The sequence below is a fragment of the Ictidomys tridecemlineatus genome, chromosome 4 (assembly GCF_052094955.1).
Source record: "Ictidomys tridecemlineatus isolate mIctTri1 chromosome 4, mIctTri1.hap1, whole genome shotgun sequence".
NCBI classification, from domain to species: Eukaryota; Metazoa; Chordata; class Mammalia; order Rodentia; family Sciuridae; genus Ictidomys; species Ictidomys tridecemlineatus.
In genome coordinates, this window is record NC_135480.1 from 2042510 (window position 1) to 2052997 (window position 10488).

Below are 10488 nucleotides of genomic sequence, written 5' to 3' on the forward strand. Positions count from 1 at the left end.
CATTCAGGGCCTTCACTGGTTTCTTCGTGGTGTTCAGGGATTTTCTCAGTGTATCACTGAAATTCAGGGCTTTTACAGATCACAAAGGAGGCTCATGGACTCTGCTACTGGTTCATGGATTGGGGATTTTGTCCAGGGTCTCAGTGGGTTTCATGGACTCCTTTAGTCATAGTCATGCCCAGAGAGTTCCCCCAGAGTCTTAGTGTTCTTCTTTCCTTCCTCATTCATTCAGTTGAGCTCTTGGACATTCCCACCTCCTCAGTGAGTTTGATGATGTTCCCCAGTTATTCAAGGACCCGAAGGTCTTACCCAGGGATTCAGTGGAACTCATGGCCATTACCAAGCTTTCAGTTTTCCTTGGGGCCTTTGTAGAGTCTCAGTCATGTTCAGTGCTATTCCCAGACTCTCATCTGGGCTTAGATAATTCCCTAAAGACACACGGGTTCATAGTATTTGCTAAGGTCTCAGTAAATCTCAGCACATTTCCCATGTTCTCAGTTGAGTTTATTGCCATTTCCAGGGTCACAGAGTTTCTCAGGGAATGCACAGAGCCTTACCTAGTCTCAGGGCATTTCTCAGGGTCCCAGTGGTACCCAGGGTTTTCTGCGGATTCTTCGTGGTGTCTTTGCCTTCTGAGGTACTAAGTAAATCTGTAGTCTTCCCAGTTTACATTGATGATTAGGATCTACCCCAAAGGCTTTGTGACTCTTAGGGTTTCAGAGGGTCTCAGGGTCTTTCCAAGTGTCAGTGCACCTCAGGGCCTATCCTAGGTTCTCAGGGGTGCTCAAAGCCTTCTTCAGAATTTCATTGTTGTTTAGAAAAGCCCATTTGTTATCATGGCACATAAAATGCTGCCCAGTGTTTAAAAGATGCTAAGCTTTCTACAAATTTCTCAGATTGGTTAATTCCATTCACTCTGGTCTCAATTGTGTTCAAAATCATCTTCATATTCTTAGGAAGGTGAAGGGCCCTTCCTTAGGTTGTTAGATGTGTGCACAACATTCCCAAAGTCTTAGTAATCTCAGTGTCTTCCCAGGTTCTCAGTACAGATCTGCACCATTCACAATTTCACCATGTGCTCAGGGTCTTTTTAAGATTCTCAGTTGGTGTCAGTGCTTTTTGCAGAAGAACACTATGTTTCAGAGCCAAACTCAGAGTGTCTATTGTTTCATAATTTTTACAGTTTGTGAATGAGGCTCAGAGCTATTCTCAAAATCTCCAGGATGCTCAGTGTTTTTTTCAGTCTCAAAGAAGTCTCTAAATGTTCCCAAGGAAACACTGGATTCAGGGGCATTCAGGGAATTTTAATGAAAGCCAATAACTTGCCCAGTGTCTCTGTGAAGGTATGTGACATTTACAGCTTCACAGCTGCAAATGAAGATGCTTAGCATCCTCCTCAGAATTTGACTGAGTATCTCAGTCTTCCCAAGAATCTTGGTGAGGCCTAAGACCTACCCTAGCTATTTCACTGGATTAAGAACTCTGCACAATATTTAGTGGTACTTTAATTCTTCCACCGCATTTGGGAGGGGGAGATGGTTTTGCTAATATCTCACTGAGGAATGCAGCATTGCCCAGTGTGGCGTTGTAACACAGAGATATTCCCTCTTTTATAATGGTGCTCAGGGCATTCCTTACTGTTTCACTGGCACCAGGGCTACCCCATATTTATTACTAGTATTTCAGGGCTTTCTCCCAGGTCATAGTCTGGCCCAGTGCTCTCCCCAATAACTTACATGGGATTAGGGTATTTTCTAGGGTCTTTTTTTTTGATATTTCAGATATTATTGAGTCTCAAATTATTTCCCCAAGCTTCTGTGATGCTAAAGGTCTTCAGTATATTACAGTGGAGTTGAGGACTTCCACCAGAGTCTAAGTGGGATTGTGTAACTTTTCCAGGGTGTCCTTCTGTTTCAGTGTTTTTCAAGCTGAACGATAAAGCTCATGGCTTTTCCATGTTCTTTAGTGGACTTAAAGGCCTTCCACAGTGTATCTGTAGTTCTCATCAAAATCTCCAGGATTTCCATGTGACTCAGGTCTGAACAGAGACTTTCAGATGTCTACAGATACTTTCCTTGAGTTTGTGTGATTCAAAGGCCTTCAAAGGCCTTCAAAGGTGTCTTTTGGCATTGAGGGTCTTCACTTGTTTCTAATTGTTGTTTAGGAATTGAGGACTTTTTTAGGTTACTAAGAAGGCTCATGGACTCTGGTATGGATTTAGTGGATTGTGGGTCCTAGCTCAGGATGTCAGTGGGTTTCATGGTCTCCTCCTATCTGACAGTCATGCTCATGTTGTTCCCAAAGTGTCTCCATGTTCTCATTTCCTTCCTTCTGCATCCAGTTGAGATTTTTTGCCCCTTTCTCTTGAAGGCTCAAGGCCTTCCCCCGAATTTCAGTTATGTTTGGAATGTTTCAGAGTGCGTTCATGATGTGTGAAATATTACTCATTGTTTAGAAGAGGCTTCACCAAGAGTGTCAGAGTTGTTAATTTTACTCATTGTTGTCTCAATGGTGTTCAAAATATTCTTCAGATTTTAGAAAGGTGAAGGACCACACCTTAGGTTGACAGGTCCCAGATTCTTCCCCAGAACTTCTGTGAGGCAAAAGGCCTTCAATAGGGTTATAGTGGTGTTCAAGCCCTCCACCAGGGTCTAAGTGGGACTGTGGGTCTTTCCCAGGATATCCTTGTGTCTCAGTGCTTTTCAATATCAACAATGAAGTTCATGGCTTTCTCATGTTCTTTAGTGGGTATCAATGCCTCCCACCATGTATCTGTAGTTCTCAGGACAATCTCCAGGAATTCAGTGAGACTCAGGTCTGTCCATAGTATTTTATTGGAGTGCAGATGCTTTTCATGAGTTAATGTGATTCAAGGGGCTTCAGAAGTGTCTTTTGGCTCTCTGGACCTTCTTTGATTTCTAATTAGTGTACATGTTTTTTCCCAGAGTATCACTGGAATTTAGGACTTTTTCAGAACTATATGGAGACTCATAAACACTGGTACTTTTTCAGTGGATTTTGGGTCCCAACCTAGCATGTCAGTGGGTTCTATGGTCTTCTCCAGTCCGAGAGTCTGGCTCAAGGTGTTCCCCCAGAGCTTTAGACTTCTCCTTTTCTTCCCTGTGTATTCAGTTGAGCTCTTGGACATTCCCAGCATCTCAGTGTGGTTCAGGATGTTCTTCAAGTTTTCAAAGAGCCAATGGACTTGCTTAGGGCCTTAGTGGAACTTATGCCCATCATCAGGATCTCAGTTTTTATTATGGCCATTTTCAGTGTCTCAGTCATGTTCAGGGCTATTTCAAGTGTCTCACCAAGGCTTTGGTAGTTCCCCACAGATTCATTTGTGTCTGAGTTTTTGCCTGGGTCTCAGTGATTATGAGCATCTTTCCAAGGTTCTCAGTGAAGTCCATTGCCATTCCTTAGGTCACATAATTCCTCATGGTAAGCCCAGAAACTGAGTTATTCTCAGAGCATTCCCAGGTTCACAGTGGTACCCAGGGTTTTCTTTAACATTTAGTGGTGTCATTGGCTGCCCAGGCTCCCAGTGAATGTACAGTCTTTCCAGGTTACACTGATGATCAGGGCCTATCCCAGAGTTACTAACAGTCAGAGTATCAGAGGGGCTCAGAGTATTACCCAGTGTCCGTGGGCCTCAGGATCTACCCTAGAGTCTCAGGAGGGCTCTAGGCATTCTGAAGAATTTCAATTTGTTTAGAAATGTCCACATGGTCTTCATGGTTTTTGGAGTTTTACCCAGTCTTTAGATATGGCTCAAAATTTCAACAAGAGATTCATTAATTTTATTCTTGTCTCAATTGTGTTCAAATATCTGCAGATTTCTAGGAAGAAAAAAGGCCCTTCCAGACAGGTGTCTGCATAACCTTCCCAAGAGTCTTAGTGGTCTCCTTCCCTGTCCAAGCAGAGCAGCAACAGTCACAGTTTACTCTTTGCTCAGGAGCTTTCCAAGAGTCTCAATAGGTCTCATGATCTTTTGCAGGTGAACACTTTTTCAGACCCAACCTCAGGGTTTCTTATTTATTTCTGGGTCTTTTTCAGGTTGTTCATGAGGCTCAGTTCTATTCTCAAAATTTCAAAATCTCCTGGTCACCTCAAGTCTCTCAGTGCTCTTCCCAGCTTTGGAGTGTGGCTTGAATATTTCCAAAACAATACATTTTGTTCAATCCATTAAGGACTTTTCAATGAATACCAAGGCTTTGCCCAAGGTTTCTGTGGAGCTAAGTGCCATTCCCAGTATCACACTTGTGCTCCACATCTCTCAAAAGTTTGATTGTGTATGAGGGTTTTCTCCATTATTGTATTGAGACCTACACACCATTTCAGTGGATTTCAGAACTCTGTGGTATATCTAGTAGTGTTAAATTCTTCCTCAGCACTCGGGTCCCCTTCCATAGTGTCTCATTGAAAAATACAGCCTTGCCAAGTGTGCTGTTGAAAATCAGGGATATTCCCTTTGTCATAGTGATACTCAGGGCCTACCCCACCATGGCAGCAACACTCAGGGCTACCCCATGTCTGCTAGTGTAAGCTCAGGGTTTTCTCCAGAGTCTCAGTCTAGCTCTGTGCTTTCCCTCCTCCAGGCTTAGTGCTGTGTCTGAGAATTCCCCCAGGTCTTAGTGTTCTCTTTCCCTTCCTCGTGCATTCAGTTGAGCTACTGAACATTCCCATAGTATCAGTGTGGTGTAGGATGCTTCCTAGGTTTTCAAAGAGCCAAAGGCTTTGCCTATTGCCTCAGTGGAACTCATGGGCATTTCCAGGCACTCAGTTTTACTCAGGACCTTTTGCAGTGTCTCAGTCATGTTTAGTGCTATTCCCAGAGTTTCACCAGGGCTTAGATAATTCCCAAAGGAAACAATAAATTTAGAGTTTTTGCCAGGTAATCAGTAAATCTCAGCACACTTCCCAGTTTTCCAGTGGAATTTATTGTCATTTCCAGCATCACAGGGTTGCTCATGGTCAGACCAGAGTTTTACTGAGGCTCAGGGCATTCCCCGCAGTCACAATTGTGCCCAGGACCTTCTGCAGAATCTTAATGGTATCTTTGCCTTCACAAGGCCTCACAGAAGCTATAGTCTTCCCAGGTAACAGTGATGATCAGTTCCTACCCCAGAGTCTTAGTGACACTCAGGTATCAGAGGGGATCTGGTCTTTTCCAATGTCAGTGGGTCTCAGAGCCTAACCTAGAGTCTTAGGAGGGCTCAAGGCCTTCCCCACATTTTCAGTCATGTTTAGAAAGGTCCAAATGGTCTTCCTAGTGCTTGGAATATGGCCCAGTGTGTAGGAGAGGCCGAAGCCTTAAATAAGAGTCTCAGCTCCATTAGTTTTAATCAATATTGTCTCAATTGTGTTCAAGATAATAAAACCCTAATCAGGACCTTTTTTCATGATTCCTCAGTATACTGGGAAAATAATGGACTTTCCTGAGGTTTCACTAGGGAAGGGAGCCTATTGTAGTGTGTCATTTTAACAGAGAGATATTCCATTGTCATAGTGGTGCTTAGGACCTTCCCCACTGTGTCAGCAGCAGTCAGGGCTACCCCATGTTTATTACTGTGAACTCACTTCTTTCTCTAGGGTTTACATGTGCATAATTGGTTTTCTAATGTCTTACAGGGACTCAGGGAATTCTCTAGGGTCTTTTGTGAGAACTTAGGTATGATTAACTTTCAGATTTTTTGGCTCATATCTTTTGAGAGGCTGACAATCTTCAATTAATAGATAGTCCGTAGAGTTCATGGCCTCTCCATCATCAAAATGGGGTTGTGGACCTTTCCCAGTGTCTCCTTATGTCCCAGTGTTTTTTCAGCTCTATGATGAAGCTTATGGCTTTCCCATGTTCTTAGTGTGCCTCAGAGTCTTCCACAATGTATCTGTAGTTTTCAGGAATATCTCTAGGATTTTCACATGACTCACAACCATCCATAGAATTTCAGGGGTTTTCTATGAGTTCGTGTGATTTAAAGGCCTTAAAAAAAGTCTCCTGACATTCAGAGTTTTTGTCAGTGTCTCAGTAAATCTCAGCACTTTTCCCAGGCTCTCAGTGGAGTTCATTGCCATTCTCTGGGTCACAGTGTTGCTCAGATCCTTCCCAGAGTCTTTGTCCCAGGGCATTCCCCAGGATTACAGTGATCTCCAGGGCCTTCTGCAGAGTATTTGTGGTGTAACTGCCTCCTAGGCACTCAGTGATGCTAGTCTTCCCAGGAAACACTGATGATCACTGCCTGTGCTAGAGTCTGAGGAGGGCTCAAGGCCTTCCCAAAAATTTGTTTAGACAGTTCTACATGTTATTCATGGTCTATATAATATTACCCAGTGTTTAGAAGAGGCTCAAAGCTTCAACAAGAGTCTCAGATTTGTAATTTTCAAAGGTGATCTAAATGATCTTCAGAATTTTTGGAAAGCCAAGGCCCTTACTTAGTTTTACAGATGTATGTACAACCTGTCCAAGAGTTATTGGTCTCATTTCTGTTCCAGATGTTCCATGTAGAGCAGCATCACTCACAATTTCATGTGCTCAGGGCCTTCCCATGGTTCTCAAAAGGTCTTATTACCATTTGTAGTGGAACATCAAGTTTCAGAACTAAGCTCAGTATCCAATTATTTCAGTCTTTTACAGGTTGTCCCTGAGGCTCAGTGCTAGTCTCAGTGTTTTCATGATGCTCAGTGCTTCTTCTAGCTTTGGAGCGAGGTGCTGAATCTCCCCAAGCAAAACACTGTTTACGGCCAAACAGGTTTTTTCAATGCAACTTAGGACCTTGACCAAGATCTCTGTGAAGCTAAGTGCCATTCCCAGCATCACAGTTGTGCTCTGCATCTGCCACAGTGTTGAACTGTTTGTAAGGCCTTTCCAAGTACAATAGTGTGGCGTGCAACCTATAGTACTATATCAGTGTATATATGTACTCTGTGCAATATCTATTGGTGCTCATATTTTTACACCATATTTTGGGAAATAATGGCCTTCCCTAGTGTCTTATTGGGGAATAGAGCTTGCCAGTGTGTCATTATAACTGAGAGATATTCCCATTGTCACTGTTATTCCCATTGCTCAGGGATTTTCCCACTGTGTCAGTGGCACTCAGGGCTACTCCATGTTTCTTAGGGTAAGCTCAGGGCTTTCTGCAGGGTCTCAGTCTGGCTCAGTGCTTTCCCCAATGACTTCCACAGGCTCAGGGGATACTCTTGGTCTTTTCGAAGATCTCAGGTATAATTGGATCTCATATTAATGCTCTTCAATAAATAGCATTACAGTGGTGTTGAGGGCCTTCACCAGGGTCATTGGCATTGGGGTCTTGCTCATGGTCTCCTTGTTGTCAGTGATTTTCCAGCTCAACAATAAAGCTAATTGCCCTCTCATGTTCTCTATTGGGTCTCAATGACTTCCATAGGGCATCTGCAGTTCTCAGGATAATCTCCAGGGTTTCATTGTAACTAAGGTGTTATATAGCATTTCTGGGGTGTTCCAATGCTTTTCATGAGTTTGTGTGATTCAAAGGCCTTCACGAGTGTCTCTTGATATTCAGGGCCTTCACTAGTGCTCAAAACTTTTCCAAGTGTTATCACTGGAATTCAGGACTTTTCAGGTCACTAAAGATGCTTAGTACTAGAGAGCTCTAGTATTAATTCAGTGGATTGTGAATCCTTGCCCAGAGTCTCAGTGCATTTCATGGTCTCCTCCATTACAGTCGGGCTCAGACTGTTCCCCCAGAGTCTTAGTGTTTTTCTTCTTTTCATAATGCATTAAGTTCTGCCATTAGACATTCCCAGCTTACTAGTGTGGTTCAGGTTGTTTTTCAGGTTTTCAAAGAGCCAAAGACTTTTCCCAGGGCCTCTGTGGAACTCATGGCCATGATCAGTCTCTGCATTTTTCTCAGGGACTTTTTCAGGGTCTCGGTCAAGTTCAGTGCTATTTCCAAAGGGTTAGCTTGGACTAGATAATTCCCCAAGGACACAGTAGATTCGGGGTATCTGCCATGGTCTCAGAAATATCTTAGCACCTTCCCCATATTGTCATAGGATTTCATTGTCATACCCAGGATCACAGTGTTGCTCAGGACTAAACTAGTTTCTTACTCTTAGAACAAAGAGACTATGTAGAGGCAAACTTTCCAGATCATTTTTGCCCTCATTCAGGAACAGAACTTCTCCAATGAAAATGCACCCAATTTACTGGTGGAACATGAGCTACAAAGGAGGAAAAAGGGCTTATATAGGTCATGGGTGATTTAGTGAGCATGTCAGTGTGGGCATTCAGGGATTTGAATCCTTGTGCTGAAGTATTGGTGGCCAGGACTGGGAGAAAATTTGTATTAAACAAAATCAATGTTTTCTAGAGACTATCACTTCTAGGTTTGCTGCAACTCTTTCTCCTTTCTTGTGGTCAGTGTCTGGAAAGGATTTTTCATGGGAGAGAGGAAAGTCATCAGTGTATGGCTTTCTTTGTTATTTCTTTTCCTAGGTCTCAGTATTTGTGGGTATTTCTTTTTCTATATTTAATAGTTACTGAGTCTCAGGGCATTCCCCAGGGTCACAGTGGTGTCAGGGCCTTCTCTCGTATCTTAGGGGGTTCACAATCTTCCGGCCACTCACAAAAATTATATTATTCCCAGGTTCTGCAGGTGATCAGGGCTTGCCCCAGAGTCTTAGTGATCCTGCAGGCCTTCTTCAGGGCATTAGAGGTTTCATGTTTTTTTTCCAGTGTCAGTGGGGCTCAGTCCTACCTTAGAGTCTCAGGAGGGCTAGAAGCTTTCCCCAGAATTTCAATCTTATTTAGCAAGTTTGACCTGGTGTTTGTGGTGATCAAAATATTTCCCAGTGCTTAAAAGAGGCTAAAGTCCTCAGTAAGAATTTCTGAATGTTTAAGCTCATTCACAGTTCCCTCAATGATATTCAAAATCTTCTTCAGAGTCTTTAGAAATCCAAGGGCCTTTCTTAGGTTGACAATCATATGCACAACATTCTCAAGAGTCTTAGTGGTCTCATTTTCTTTTCTTTTTCTTTTTCTTTCTTTCTTTTTTTAAACTGGGATCTCTGTGCATCTCAGCTCTGTTCCCAATGTCACCATGTACCTGGGGTTTCCTGAGGCTCTAAATAGGTCACATTACCTTGTTTAAAGGCTCACTGAGTTTCATATCCATTCTGAGGCTTTTTGATTTCAGGTTCTTTTCCAGCTTCTCCATTAGGCTCATTTTATTCTTAGAGTCTCAGTAATGCTCACCACTTCTCCTAGACTTGGAGGTAGGTTCTAAGTTGCTCCTAACAAAATTGTGCTTTTAGGGTTTTTCAGGTTTTTTTTTTTTTTTTTTTTTTTTTTTTGCTGAATCCCAGGCTTTGCCCAGGATCTGTGTGGAGCTCAATGCCATTTTCTATATCACAGTGCTCCTCAGCATCTTCCCCAGAGTGTGATTTTGTGTAAGAGTCTTCCCAAGAGGCTTGAATAGGTCTAGGGCTTTAGCCTATTATTTCAATGGGTTTAAGAACTCTGCAAAATATCAAGTGGTGCTTAGAGTCTCTCACAGTATTCTGTATAAATATTGGCCTTCTCTAGTGTCTCAAAGGCAAATAGTACCTTGCTCAGTGTGCCATTGAAACTTAGGGATATAGTGGAGCTCTGGGTTTTTCCTTCTGTGTGACCAGCACACAGGACCATCCCACATTTCTGAGTATAAACTTAGGGCTTACTCCAGAATCTTAGTCTGATTCAGTGCTTTCCAAATTGGCTTATACTGGCTCAGGGCATCCTCTAGCATCGTCTTTGGTTCTTAGGTATTATTGTGTTTCAGATTCTCCCAGAGAGCTTCTGTTGGGCTAAAGGTCTTCAATATCTTCTCAGTAGGTTTTAGGGCCTCCAGCAGTGTCTATGTTAAATTGTAGATTTTTCCCAGTTATTTTGTGTTCCAGTGCTTTCCAAGACAATAGTGTGTTTCATGGCTTTTCCATATTTTTTTTTGTGGGCCTCAGTACTTTCCGCAAGATATCAGTAGGTCTCAGGACCTTTCCCAGGATTTCACTGTGGCTCAGGGTAGTCCACCATATTTCATGTGTGTTCAGATCATTTTCATGGGTTTGTACAATCTGAAGGTCTTCAAAAGTGTCTCTTGGGTTTCAGGGCTTCCAAGGTTTCTAAGTTGTGTTCTGTTCTTTTTTCAATGTACCATTGGGTTTCAGGGATTCTCAAGGTCCCTAATGAGGCTCAGTCTCTTGTACTGATTTCATGGATTGTAGGGCCTTGCCAAGGGTCTCAATAAGTGTCAATAAAACAATCATGATATGAGTTATTCCCATGAGTTTAGTGTTATCCTTTCTTCCCTTGGCATGTTCTTGAACATCTCTAGCATCTCAGTGAGGTTCAGGATATTCCCCAGGTTTTCAAGTAGCTATTGGTTTTACCCAGGGCCTTAGAGGGACTTATGACCTGTGGGAAGTCACACTGAATGGAGACACCTTCCAGTCCTGAGACAGGGGGCTCTG

At 42.8% G+C, this 10488-nt stretch overlaps 1 protein-coding gene across 27 annotated transcripts in view; it reads left to right on the forward strand.

The window, feature by feature from the left end:
• LOC110597052 (uncharacterized) overlaps window positions 1–10488 on the forward strand; it is a 268944-nt gene that overhangs the window by 198905 nt on the left and 59551 nt on the right. The gene's annotated exons all lie outside the window — the stretch shown is intronic.